This window comes from Aulonocara sp. 'chitande type north' Nkhata Bay, linkage group LG20 (assembly GCF_057382095.1).
Source record: "Aulonocara sp. 'chitande type north' Nkhata Bay isolate Kocher_YH1m ecotype deep benthic linkage group LG20, A_spYH_male_GT1.1, whole genome shotgun sequence".
In the NCBI taxonomy this organism is placed as follows: domain Eukaryota; kingdom Metazoa; phylum Chordata; class Actinopteri; order Cichliformes; family Cichlidae; genus Aulonocara; species Aulonocara sp. 'chitande type north' Nkhata Bay.
In genome coordinates, this window is record NC_141363.1 from 17443864 (window position 1) to 17459446 (window position 15583).

Genomic DNA, 15583 nt, shown 5'->3' on the forward strand with positions numbered 1-15583 from the left:
AAATACTGGAAATAAGGAGCCTGATGACAACAGTCGTCAGAAACAGTTGCTGGTTGATTTAGACAGCATGACAGTGGTCAAAGAAGTTCTGCTATGGAGAAATGATCAACCCACCTACTAATTCAGCTGAAAACCGATGAAGCATTGGGCTCCTATCTAGCCATCACCAGCAAGAAGAGCCAAAATGGCTATGCCAGGAAAAGGAGTGCTGCTGCAATGAAAACAGAAGTCTAGTGTCTGAGCCCAGATGGAGTTGCCACAGGTATAAAAACACAAACTAATCCTTTACTGCTTCCATAAGGAAAGCAGTAAATCTTGGCTGAAATTGCATTATGCAACAGGACAATGATCACAAGCACACCAAATCTTTAAGTGAATGGCTGAAAAAGAAAAGATTAAAAGTGTTGCAATCGCCCAAAGTCCAGAAAACCTGACTAATCTGCTTTGGTGGGACCTTTGGAGAGCTGTGCATAAACAAATACCTGAAAACCTCAATGAACTGAAGCAATATTGTAAAGAATAGTGCGCCAAAATTTCTATACAAAGATGTCCGAGGTTGTCAAAGTCATACAGAAAATGATTACTTGAAGTTAGTGCTGCTGTGGGTGGTTCGACAGGCTGTTGAATCAAGAGGTGTAATTAGTTTTTCACACACAGGTTCTGAAGTGAGTGGTTTGATTCACAGTAGTGTTTATTAAGTAAATAATGACACTGTGTTATGTGTCTGAGAGTATATTGTGCTTGTTTAGTTGTGCATGTCTATACGGCGGTAGCTTAGGAGGTAGAGCTGCTGATCGGAAGATTGTTGGTTTGATCCCTGGCTCCCCCAGTCTGCATGCTAAATATCCTTCAGCAGGATACTAACCCCAAGTTGCTCTCTGATGCATCTGTCAGAGTGTGAATGTCAGTATAATATATCTATGTTCACAGCGGTTGTCTTTAGGAAATGTGCAACGTACAGAGTGTTTATGGTTTATATAACTACTGTAGTCAGCTACCAAGTCTTGCTGTTGCTGGAAGAAACTAAACATTGAAGTGTGTACCACTTAACTTTTATGTAAGGTCCATCAAACAGGACTTTCCTGTTTCCTATAGGTGGCAAGTCATCACTATTGGTTCACACCCTCAGTGGTTACATGTTGTTAAGTACATCAGTGTAAGCTGTAAAAGATAGCAAAACACATTCTTGACACTTTTATTATGATCTCTTTCTACAGTATTACAGTACAATATCCCTACTGTCATGTTTATGTAAGCACACTGGAGCTTAGAGGGGTAGCAGACGGATACAGAAAATGGGCATCGTATCTCAGTCCCACTTGGGTAAATTGTCCCACCTGTGCAAGTCTTAGGCCACAACAAATCTGTGACTGATTTTTGGTATATGAATTTATTACATTAATACAAACCCAATTCTATACAACTGGCATCCCATTTTTTGCCAATTGTAGATAAAAATAGAATTCACAATAAAGTATAAAACAGATCCAAATTTTAAACTGGTAAAAGTTAGGACGAGCCCTTTTTAGTTATCTCTTTTAGCACCCATTCATAAACAACTGGGAACTAAGGAGAGCAGCTGCTGGACTTTTTGGAGAGGAATGTTGTCCCATTCTTGTGTGATATAGGACTTTAACTGCTGTGTTTTTTATTTTATGGTGGACTCAGTGTTTTTAATTGGTGGAAGGAAGGAATTGCTGGTAGGCTGGACTCTTTTACTATGATGTTGTTGTAACAGATGCAATATGTGATATAGTATTTTCTTTCTGAAATATGAAATATGGAAATGTATCACTGCCAGAAAAAAAACATCTGAATGAAGCATATGTTGTTCTTAAAACTTGTATATATATTTTTACCGTATGTACAATTTTTTCATGTGCTACAGATTTGTAGCCCAGTTTATAGTGGATGATTTAGAATTGAGATTCCAAACATTACTACAAAGTGACTGACTCGTTCTATAGACAACTAAAGTTTTCATATTCACTATCCTGTAAGTTGCTGTCCTGTTAACCACAACATCAACATCAAAGAAATATTCATTAGTGACCTTTAGATTCTGCCCACACTGACTGTATAAGAGCTAAAGATTAAACTTCCATTAGTACATGATACAGAAATTCTCTTTTAGCACATACACTCAGAATGGTAATAAATATTTAGTCTTTAAATAGATTTAGAAATTTGATAAACCTGAGAACTAAAATCCACAAAACCTTGAAAGGGGTGTTCGCATTTGTGCAAACTGCAGTAGCTGTTAATGGACAGATGCAAGGATGTGTCCTAGAAGGTATGTTTTATAATAAGACGCAAACTGTTTGATCCTGAAGTTGTGGAGCTGTTTTGCGTATTCTCTTAAAGAATCATGCCATGCCACTCAGAAGCCATCTTAGCAATGCCCCCAGGCACTTGATTCATCTGTTACTTTTGCTTTGTATGATGCATTACCATCACTCGATTATTGGGTTTAATTCCTGTACAGGAGGAAATAATTTGAAAATTTCACTTAATTCTCAACATTCCCACGTTTGTCTCAAAATGCATAATTAAAAAAACATCCTATTATTAGAATTTCTAAATGTAATTCTTATATTATTTTTTTACCTGGGAATGTAAGCAGCTAGAAAAAAAGGGTTTATTTCATTGTCATCTTCCATAGTATTAATTAACTGTTCTCAGCATTTTAACTTTTGTTGTTTCTTTAAAGCAAGTTTTATTCACTCCACTATTTATGAGTAAACAAATTTTATGAGAGCACTGTCTGCTGAGTACTCACAGGCTCATCTGTACATAGACATAAATCAATAACTGTGTTCTCCAACATACGCACTAGCACACATAATCACCATTCAATGCTTGTTTAGCTCATCTCATGTGGCCTGTGTTTGTGCTGTTTGACCTTTGAGATGGGAAAGACAGCCCATGTGGATCAATTCCTCCATTCTGGAGACTACGAGAGCTAATTGTGGGCATAGAAATCCTCACAAATACACGAGCAGAACTGCATTAGCAGCAAAACACCAACACATATCCACACACAAGCCCTGAAAAGCATGTTTTCATTGGATATATGTTTGCCTGCAGCCTGGGTGACAGCTGGCTGGGAGACTCCGTGTTATGCGATTGAACCACAAGTAAATGGTCTGTGTAAATTGGCCTTTTATGGGACTGTAGAGGAAGATGTTTCACACCCTATTTAACTCTTCATCATTGTTTGGACAAAAAAGATTCAATCTGCAGGAGATTAAGTAGAGTAATGGCAAGTAACAGCAATTTGTTCAGCATTACAAGGTACCACAGTACTCAGCACAGAGCAGGCAAGCAGCTCTGGAGTTGCGTGAAGTTGAGCAAGCCTTCTAATAGTACAAGGAAATTTAACTTCCTTAACATAAATAAATCTTCTTCTTCCAGTTTATTGAAAACCTTAAAACTGCACATTTACCTGAGAAGGCTTTTTAGTCCACACAACATAGTGAACACTATTGTTGGATGTCAGATAAGGGGAAAGTCAAAGTCCACAATGTTGGAAGAAAAAAAAAAGAGGAATACAATATGACAGACACATGCAATACAGGTCACACTAATATATAAATTTCTCATAGGAGGAAAAAAAAATCTTAGCAATAACCAGGACTTCATGATGAAGAGAAGAGGGACTACCAGGTAGGTAGAAAACATTAGAATTATGCTATAAACAAAAGCTAAGAAAGGGATATCCAAGGAAATAATAGCATCCAAAAGAAAACAGAAACCATTTAAAATGGAATAATCCAGCAAGGGAAAACTATACAAGCAAAGATTCAGAACAGCACAAAAATTCTGTCATGGCTGTGTGCAGGCAGGCAGGATGAAGGACCCAAGTGCAGGACTCATGGAGGCAAAAGTAAACTTAAAGAACTCAGCTTTATTGCTGGCAACTCAAAACAGACAACTAACTGGTAAGACTAGGAACAGAACTTGAAACAGAAGACATAGGCAATTTTGAGGGTCCAACATGACAACGAGCAGGGGAAGACGAAGAACATAGGAGACATTTGAAAAAGGGTAAGACAAATTCAAATTCAAATTCAAATTCAAATTTTATTTGTCACGTACACAGTCATACACAGTACGATATGCAGTGAAATGCTTAGACAACTGCTCGTGACCTAAAGAAAAAAAAAAAGGAAAAGGCTATGAATAAGATAGGAAATAAATATGAAAAATTAAAAAGGGTAAATTTAACTAGGAAGGAATAAAATATAAATTAAGGTTAAAAATGAAATAACTGTACAACAACAAATTAGAATGAAGGGTAAATTTAACTGGGAAAGAATAAGATAAAATATATAAATTAAAGTTGAAAATAAAATAACTGTACAACAAAATACACAATACACAGTATAGAACTATATAAGAATGTATGAAGAAATATAAATAAATATATACACAATAACAGCAGCTGTACAAGTATTAACTGGAAATTAAGAATATAATGTCCAGTGTTGTGCAATCCACATTATGTCTTCTGCAGTGCAAATATGCTTAAAGTGATTTAAGTGATGAAGTGAAAACAATGTCCAGAATGTCCAGTGTGTGTGTAAGAACTGTATGTGTGGGTCAGTACTGTGTGGTGGTGTGATTGAGAGACCGTATCGCCTGTGGGAAGAAGCTCCTCCTCAGTCTCTCTGTGTTGGTCTTCAGGGAGCGGAATCACTTTCCTGACCTCAACAGAGAGAACAGTCTGTTGTTGGGATGGGATGGCAAGGATGATAATAAAAATCAATATTTAAAAGATAAAAAGAAAGAAAACTAAGCATTCTAATCACAGATAATGAACAAAGTGACAAAGTTTTATCTTAACCATTTTACATGTCATTAAAATCAGCAGGCGCTTTGTATATAAGTGATGTTTCTTTGTTGTTCATTACAATTCCCAAGCAAATATTTACTGTAAAACTAAAACCATTAACATGATTTAATTAAATAGCATTGCAATGACAGATTATAATATACCATTACAAGTACTGTCCAGTCTTACTTCTGAGCTTGTTTATTCTACCCCACTGTCCCTGGGCCTGAACCCAGAAGTAGCAGAGTTAGGGTTAGCCAGATAGGGCCTGACAGGCTGTAATGCAACACACAGATAAAGAAGTGGCAGACAGGCAGATAGAAGCCAGTCTCTCATAAGCGCTGGAGATTAGGCTGACTCCTGCTTTACATTCCCCAGTGAGCAGAGCACCAGGAACATGGGCCATCCAGCCCACTAAATCCTTTCTTCCCACTCTGTCTGTGCTCTGGTGGAAATGTTCTGAATCTGAATTGGTAAGAGAAGAGAGCTCACATATTTGTGATGATCTGACCACTGCATAGAACAGATGGAAAGAGAGGAAGTGGCCTGCTGCCAGCAGTCATGCAGAAGGTCTGGCAAATTTTTGTGCCTTGAAACAATGATTAATTTGAAAAGAAAACAACCACGGTGGGAATACACGATTACATACAAATTCAGCTTCTGTGTGACTTATCTGCCATGACACCCTGGCGATCAGAGAATTAATTTCTTGACAGTGAGCATACATTATGCACATATCACATTATAACACCAGGAAAAGTCTTGCTTGTGATCATAGTATCTGTTTTAAAGCTGACTGAATAAGAATTTTCAGCAACATTCGTTCTTGCCAAGACTTCAAAATTATGCATTTTGGAGTAGGAATCTCATTATCAAGCAACATCGTCAAGAGATGTAGCACTGAAAGAACTATATTAACAAAGTTAGCTTAAGCCTGGTTTAATTATTTTTACTGTCATTAGAAGAAACAATCCCAAGATGAAGGTTGCAAAGTGGCTTGCAGCTAGTCAATTATGTAGAAGGGTATCAGCAAAGCTATCAGTTGCTGGGATTAAGATCAATTTATTTCTGTGTGGGCTGCCTGAACTAATGCTATGGTTAATTAATGAAATGGTGAAGGGGTAATTAGGAGGTTTCAGCCTTTTATTACCCATGTGGTTGCCACTTGCATACATTAGACATTCAATCATTAAATATGAATTAATCATTGGATTTTAGCAGATCATTTGCATTCACTGACCTTAGATTTTCATTCAGTATATATGTGTTTTTATATAAATAGACAGTAGATGCAGTATCAGAACTGGGCAACTTCAATACACATCGGCATGCATTTATGCATCAGCATCAAAGTTTCTACAACTCTACCAAAGAGGAAGAGTACCTACATCTATTAAAGGATTTACTAAAGTATATTTCCTCATTTGGTGTCTTCATGATTGTGGTGGAGAGTACAGTCTAAGATACTGTATCTGTTCAAATTCTCCTAGATGTACGACACATACGCAACTGTCCACTTACTGAGAATGTGGTCAGTGATGACTCATCTGACATATCACTTCATGATGATCAATGCTGCATCATTAACTCTCAAATGTGCATTCACATTTGTAATGAGTGGTTTATGCGGTGCAGTTGCTACTATAATATAAAATGCATCAATATGAAATTGACAAAGAACTATTTCTTCTTGATAGATGGACTCCATTCCTACAAGAAGTACTTCTCTAAACTATACGTTTAAGGAGATAATTCTTCTACACTTATCTCCTTCACTGCAATTCAGAGACACTTGACTTGCAGGTATAATTCACAAATGCACACCTTGTGAACTGGAGAGGAACTGACATTTCACTAATTCAGAAGACCTTTAATTGGCCAGTTATTCTATTTACAAAAAAAAAAAAAAAAAACACTATGTAAAGATAACTTAATATGTATCACTGATAGAGGAAAACAGAAACAACCCCAGGTCTCATGTCAGCTCTCTAACCAGACTGACAGAGAATCAGATCTCAGTTGAAACAAGTATTCCATTAACTCGTAATGACTTTTTTCTGTATTAATGTTTATGTTTACTTCCTCCAAATGATCAGTATGTTGATTAGAGGCTATTTCTACAACACTGTTCAAAGAAGTCTTACCAATAAATAATGATTCATTTTTAAGTATGATCAATCTATCTTTATTATTGCCTGTGGATTAAACACCACAGGTTTTTATGATAGTGGTAATTAAACCACTACTTTAAAATTCTAACTTAATACTTGATCCAAGCGTCTTAGCTAGTTATAAGCCAGTTTCTAACCAGTCATTATAAAACACCGGAGTGACCATCTGCAGAACAATGGCTTATTTGAAGAGCTTCAGCATTAGTAATAGCATTAGTAAAGGTTACAAATGACCTTCTCACACCTATTAGACCTCAGTGCATCATTCAATACAATATTATTATACAGAATATTACAATATTACACAATATTGTACTACAGAAATCGGAACATACAGTAGATATTAAAGGAACTCTGATGGTTTGAATCATATGAAGCTGGTAGACCTGAGTTCCACAGGCCTTTGACCAATGCTTTTTATGTTATGCACTTCCTTTCCTCATACAACACTTTCAGAGGTTTAAACAAGCGTTAGTAATAATTCAAATTTGGCTGTCTCCCATAGTGTGCCTTTTGTCCTCTCTACCTCTGCTCTCTTTTCGTTCCCCTCACCCCCAGCCGGTCACAACAGTTGTCTGTCCCTCCCGGAACCTCATGGAGGTTTCATCTTCCCACTGGTCTCAAGTGCTTGCATATACGGATTTGATTGCTAACTACTATAAATGCCTTGCAGCAACTGTTATTGGGAAATGGCACTACATGAATCAAATTTAATTAGTGCTGTCAGCATTAATCTCGTTAAAATAACGTTAACGTCATAACCACATTAACACAGCAAATCTCTGTTAGCGAGTTAGCGCGGATCGCCCCGAGCATGGGGCTGCACAGCGTCAACACATTAGCGCGGTTAGCTGTTAACGCGTTAGTGCTGTATGGCATTAATGTCATTTTAACGAGATTAACGTTGAGAGCACTAAATTTAATTTAATTATTCTTGCTGATAGTTTGATCACATCATGTTTTGGCATTCTCCTCCACCAAAAGGAATGTTACCTGGATGTTCTTTGTTGCAGACTATTGCATGAGTATTCCACTCATCAAAGGTGTGCTGTCAGCCATAATTTCTGACCTTATTTTCTAAAGTTTGTCCCTTACCTTAAAGATGAGACTTTAATCAGCAGTGTTGGGACTAACGCGTTATTAAGTAACGCGTTACAGTAACTACGTTATTATTGTGATAACGAGCACGGTAACTAGTTATTATGCCAAAACCGGGAACGCGTTACTCCTTACTGGGATTTAGATAGGCTCGTTATTCGTTACTTGGTGTGGTGGCTATCGCGGAGCTTCCACAGATTCAATAACATTAGCAAGTGGTGGAAGCCAGCAGGTGGATGAAGGAAAAGGGAGGCCACTGGTCCGAGAGTGTCAGGTGAACTGAACTTCAGGTAAGAAGTTATAACCTGCAGTCCATCTGGGTCAGATATGAACCAAGTTTAGCTGGAGTTTATTTTCGTTATGCTGACTTTTTCGTACTGCGTGCTAGCTAGCATGACGGAGTTTCTATACAGCTGGGTGGGTGCTATGTTACTGATGTTGAACTTTATTTTGTTCATAAGGTTAATTATTAGAGTTGCCAACCGTCCTGTAAAAAACAGAATCGTCTCGTATTCAGAGAAAATATTACGCGTTTCGTATTGAGGTGAAAAGGAACACAGTTTGTCCCGGACTTCAGCTAGAATGGAAAAAGACACAAAGCTGGAGTTTTTCTGCGTCTTTACGCTGCACAGCTGCCTCTTCTTCTCTCATTCTCTCACCCTCCCTCTCCTGTTTCTACTTCAATCATGAAACTGATCAATGATCAGCTGATTGGCTTTTCTCTCTCGTTTATTTATCGCCCACTTTGCGCCAGAAAGAGGAAACCAACGGATGTCGCGGTAAAAAACAGCAGCACTTTTAAGCTTGATCAGCTGTTGTTAGAATTTATTTAATATTACTTTCTAGTATCAGCTGATGTTGGCTGGAGCCACAGCTGTAAACCTGCTGGTCATGATATCGGTTTGGTTATGTGGTGAGAGGGAAACATGAAGATGAAACCAGGAGATGTCCTTACTGAATCATCAGAGCTGTGATGGAGAAACAGGTTTACCTTTTAGGTCACATGAATGAGTTGAAGGGAAGTTATGAACTGTTTCTGAGAGACAAATAACACCAGGATCCTTTTCTATGTAGCTGACAGCTGGTAACTGTGCAGGGGCGGATCTAGCAAAGTGTTGCCAGGGGTCCATGCAGAGCATTAAAAGGGAAAGGGGGGCACAAGGAAATACTTTCTTATTCTCATTTAAAATGTCTCACTTTTAAAAAAAAAAAATTATCTGAGTCTTACAACAAACAATTGATAGATTGATACATATATACCATCAGAACAGTGTACATCACTGTCACAACAGCGTTTATTTTCATTCAAAGGCTTTATGATTTTTCCTATAATGGTGGGCCGGTCAGTCAAAATGCCCGGGACGATTTTTTTGTCCCAGTCCAGCCCTGTATGCAGCTCATCTGCAGTCTGGTATTACCTACATCTTCCTGTTCAGAAGGCAGAATTTCAGAGTTCTGAGTACAATCAAAAGCACCACGACTGCAGTTTTTGTGTTGGATGTAAAAAGCAGGCTAGGATAGAATCAGGTGTGGGATTTCTCTCGTGGAAATGTGCACATTATTTTTTCCTTTGGTAGGTGGCACAGTGCACTTGTGGCACGTAAGCAAGCTAGAAGACTGGCAATCTTGCTGGGGATTACGGGGAGTTACGGAAGCAACACATTAACAAGAGAATTCTGAGTAAAACCAAAGTTACTTTCCCTAGTAACTAGTTACTCTGAAAGTAACGAGTAACTTGAAGTAACTGAGTTACTTTTAACTAAGTTACTAATTTAAAGTAACTTACCCAACACTGTTAATCAGTGATATGGAAACAGCAGCTAGTTAAGTGGTAGTTGTGACAGAAGCTCCTAACTTCTTTGCCCCATCAATGAACTCTTTTTCAAAGCCACTCAGATCTCTTTTCATCTTGCCATCTTCATATAAAATCAACAGAGCCTGCCTGGAATTTTTATACATAATACAGATGTGGTTCTCTACCTATTTATTCAGGTTTACGTGGCTCACAGATGTCAAAGAGGGAGGATGAGATACGTGAAGAGGCCGATTATTAATTTATATATAAGAGGAGAACAAATAAATATGAGGTATGTAGAGTCAAAGGTACCAATAATGAAATATATGTATATGAAATATATGTATATGAAATATATGTATATGGAGTCAATAGAAAGCAAAGCCAATGAAAACCATGAGGTCTGGATCCTTGGACTCACAGACAGAATAATTACACCATCTTACTAATGCTTTGAGTATGGACCTGTGCCCACAGACTCTCTCTGCTGCTATCTTCGGAAAACCCAGGTATAGCAGAAAGAGGAAGGGCTATATCTGTGTTTCTGTGTGTAGCGACTATGTGTATATAGAAACTACAAGAGTGCAGACCTGCTGGGTACTGGTCTTCCTCCTACAGCCTTAACACATTCTTGTTACTCATTAGTGATTCTCAACTGGCCGTAAGTGTGAATGTGTGTGGTTGACTAGAGTGTACATTTATTCTCCAGATCCACAACACAAGCACACAGAGCAGAATGATTATAACTATACTTCACAATCTGCTGTATCTTCAGACCAGAGCTAAATATCTAAATATCTCAATTCCAGAAGACAAACAAGATGTGAACCTTGGGACTCTTCATCTGCCATCAAGAGGAGAAATGCATCTCTGACCTCCTGCTGAGCTGGAGTCAGCTGTGGCGATAGCACCTATCTGAGCCTCAATCCTGTCTGAGCACCGGCTCCTCTGTCAGCCTTCTTTTACACCATTACCAGCAATATCAGAGCTGTTTTAGCATGCCTCTGTCAATTGTTCGTTATAGTTTTAGGGTAGGTCTGAGTCGGTAATGTTTAGTCTATGATGAATGAAGAATTTATCTGAAGTGATCATGCCATCAATTTGCAACACTGACAAGAAATTACTGTCTAAAAACAGACAGACAGCTCACACAAACACACTGTAGCCTGCTTGCTACATAGACAATAAATACCACTGGTAAAATTCTTCACTTATCTTACAGCCATGTGTATGCAAAATGAAGACAGAGGCTAAAACTCCATTCCAGTCCATGGAATGCAGCTGTAAAGGACAGTGGCGTCACATTATAGGGTGATCAAAGTTAAAAGGCATTTCTATGTACACACAAAGCCTCCCCGGTGGATCACCCTATCAGCCAGCCTGTAGAAACATGACCAAAAACTGACAGCAGATATGCAGCCTGTGGTGGGAATGTGGCATATTTGTGAATTCTGTTTTTTGTGGACATAACCATGGACTGACTGGGGGGAGCAGAAAGAAGCTGTGATGGAGCAGGCCCCTCACCAATCACCTCATTCATAAGGCCACTATCTCACTCCTATACTGAGAGATGAGAATTACTCCATGTGTTAAACCGTCTCATTGCCTTCTTTTCATCAAGGGAGAGAGAGTGGTCTTACAGCAGGCAGTGACATATACTTTTACTGTTGGGGAAATCAGATAAATTAATTCTATAGTTTTGTTCAAGATGATGGAAGTCCAATATTTATTTTATTTATAATTCTATTTTGAATTATTTATGTGGAAAAATAGATCAATTTTAAAAAACTACACATTTTAAAATTCTACCTGTCAAAAAACAAAACAAAAATGTAAAAGTCATAAATTTATAAGATTACATTTGTTATTTAATTCAGTTTCATTTTATAGCACTAGTTCATCCAGTTCCCAACAACTTGTAGCTTTTATTGTGAGTTTAAAACTGTTCAAAATTAGAAATGATGATAAGAAAGCTTTTAGCTTTCTGTGGTCACACCCCAGTGTACCTATTTGAATAATTAATAATTTATTCATTAATGATTTTTATCATTGCTATTACTAGTTGTAGTGGTAATAATCATAATCATAATCATTTCCACACAATAAAATAAAACTTCACAAAAATCTTTTCTATTAGTTGAAGATGGAGCCAGAGGAAAGATTTCCAGGAACATCAATCGTGTTTTTAAAGCTCCCACAGAGGCTGGGAGATTCTTTTATTAATTATAAAATTACATATTCAAGTTCTAATTTTCCAGTGATTTCACATGATCTATTTAGCTCTGATTTACTTAATGATAAATGTGATCACTCCATACGGTGGAGGTCCTAGAAGTCTGATCCCCAGCTACTGAGGCTAGCTGCAGGAACACTGAATGCCACCTCCCTGGTGGGGAAGGAGCCTTAGTAAGTGAGTAAGTGAGAGATACCAGGTAGAATGAATGAAAGCTGACAAACATGCCCCTCTATTGAGGTATAGCCTTCTAATTTAACCAACAGGTTGTCCACACAGGAAGCGATTCACTTGTCATGCATCACTCTCTGGCAGTTGGTAGCTAGTGGATATTCAAGGCTCCAGTTGATGGGGTAACACTGTAATGGATTTACCACCCTGTTATTTCTCAATCAACCATATCTTTTACTGCCATTGATAGTCATTCCAATCACTGGCCTCAAAATTAAAGAAAGCTTAACTCGAATGTCGGAGCCCAAAAGCATTTAGAGTAATACACTGATATGCAATTAATGTTTTAATTTTATCATTTTGTTTCCAGTCTTGTTTTTTTAATGTGTTTGCCACATTTACTTTCCTAGCCTTTTGCCACATTGCACAGAATTTCAACTGAAATAATATTTTAAAACAAATTAACTGGAGATTAATGGTTAAACCTTTGCTTATTCAAAAAAAAAAAATCACAGTGACAATTAGTTGTTATCAGTACCATGAAATGGCCATATATTTTATTTTATTTTATATTTGACATTATGTAATAAATGCCATCTAGCTTGTTAATCTATTAACATTACCATTAAAGCGTTTAGTATGACAGTGTTAAACTGGCATTAATACTTATCTAGAGAAATTCTCAGCTTCTGCAACTATTTAAACATCTCATATATTTTCTAACATAACTTCTGAAGTACGATCATGTTAAACGTATAGTTGTGTTAACATAAATGCTGCTGTTATTATAATAGAGCAAACCAATACAAGTCTCTTCTCTATGACACCAGTCTTGCTGCTTGTTTCTCTCTTATTGTTAAATATAACATTTTTCCTCTACAAATCCTGCTTTAAAATTATTTCTACTCATATGCACTACCTGGTGGTGAAATCCATGCAGCACAGCCCCACATATTTATAATGCCTATATAATTTATACTACTTCAGGGGAGGTGCAGGAGGAGCAGCAGTGGTATCCTGCAAAGTTGTAATGACAGTAGAAGACACTTAACCCACCCAACAGGGAGCCACCTGACTCCACTATCTACCACTGAGTTAGTGGAAAGAAGTGTTCATGATGAATTAAAACAAATAACTAAGGAACAAAAATGAATGCTTCAATAACTAAATCACGCTATTTTTATCTTAGCTGTGGGGGAAATGAACCTGTCACCTCCACTAGCAGCTTAGCTAACAAAGCAGCCTGGTCGGTCCACGTCTGCTGCCAGTGGTGACTAATTCGAGTGTGTGCAGCCAAAAGTCAGAGCTGGGACATCGGCAGTTTACTTGTTACTGTGTGCAAAAGCTAGTAATTACAGTAATAACACTTCATGATCAGTCAACTTGGTCCTGGGTTTTGTTGTAAAAATAAATATAGAGGAATTTTGCAGTACACCAGTAAAGCTGTGTCTGACAAAATGACTGTCAAGTTATGAATGCTAAGTTATGAAATTTAGACTAAAAGAAATTTAGTCAAGCACTAAGGGGTACTGGTGTAAATTATTAATTATTGTGTTATTGTGTATTTTATTGTATTTTTCCTATAGGCTGGTTTTATTGTTCTTCGTGTTTGTTTTTAAAATGAGGGGTTTTTTTTATGTTTTTTTAATCTTAAAAATACTCATTTTGATTTTATATATATATATATATATATATATATATATATAGATAGATAGATAGATAGATAGATAGATAGATAGATAGATAGATAGATATCATATTTTTATTTTTATGTCAAATTATTTATAACATAATGTTAACAAATAGCAGTTGAAGTTGTTCCCTGTGAGTTTTTTCCTAGGGCCCCAACAGACCTTTTGAAAAAGGATGTCTTTCAAAGAAAGCATGTGCTGCATGTAGAAGGACGACACATTTTTGTTCTATTAACATACTTATATTACACAATGCTACAAATCCTGAAGCCTACATCTCTGCAGCATTCATTTCTTTACAGCATACATGCTTGATATATTTAAGACATTGATTAGTTTTTTTTCTCTTTGGTAGTGACATTCACTTTTTCTATTCATGCAAGTTGGTTGACATTTCTGTGATAATGCCTCATTTGCATTTTAACTATATATACTGAAATATATTGAAAAATATTCTTAATTTAAGGTGTTCAGGTTTTGTTGTGATACGTGTTGGCTAAATTGTTTACAACTAAATACTAGAATAGTATTTTACAATACTTATTGGTGAGCGAAATGCAGTTGGGGTAATCCTGGAAGCAACATAACATAAACAAATCATGTCTGAGTGAAAGTAATCAACTATGGACATATTCTGTATAATACTTTCATCTGTTGGTTAAAGGTTTTCCTCTTTTAACCTGAAGTGAATGAATTTTTGACCCTGAAATGTCATGACCATAGATTCTCGATCAGAATAAGCAGCCTAAAATGTTAAACTGACTATCTTTAAGCCACTTTTCACTTTTGCCTTGTGATGCAGTCACCATCATGCTGGAAAATGAAGAGAATTTCACATAATTGTCCCTAGATGACTGGAAGATGTTAGTCTTTGAGGAAACATCTGTATGATCAAGAAGCAGCCAGATAAGCCAAGGCCCACAGAATGTTTTGAACACCGATAAGGAAAAGGAGAGGGACCAGATGCTGATAACCTGCATGCTAGAGGGGTGCTGTTATGAGAAAGAAGACTCATCATTATATTGCTGACTCTTTACATGAATGCAATTTATTTGCCAAGACGTTTTTGAAAGTTGTGAAATAATTACTAAATTGGATAAAGATGATAACAGATAACTTTTATCACTAATGAAATAATATCTTAGATGAGGTAAATGAAAATTACATATACAACAAATTTACCTAAAAGTGGTGGAGAATACATTTGGAGGAGGAGCTGTTCTAAGAAGAAGCAGGAGAGAGGAGGGCCCTGTCTTGATCAGACATATTTTGCTGGATTGAGGTATTACCTGCAATTACCTGAATGCTGTTTGACTGAAAGTGTGAGTTCCTTAGCTTTTAGCGCATTTATTTGATAATCTCACGGTACTTAATAAATTTCACTTCACTTCACTTGGGTTGTTTATGTTATTTTACAATCATTAAAGTGAATGTATGCTGTGATATAAGAAGTCGTTTAGCGAAAAAAAAGCAGCATCAACTCTATCCTACCACAGCTGAAGAGGACTCTCCCACAGTGTTGATCACAGTGTCTATATCACCCTCTTCTTAAACAGCAAACATGAACCGAATAATGATGTAATGGTGATG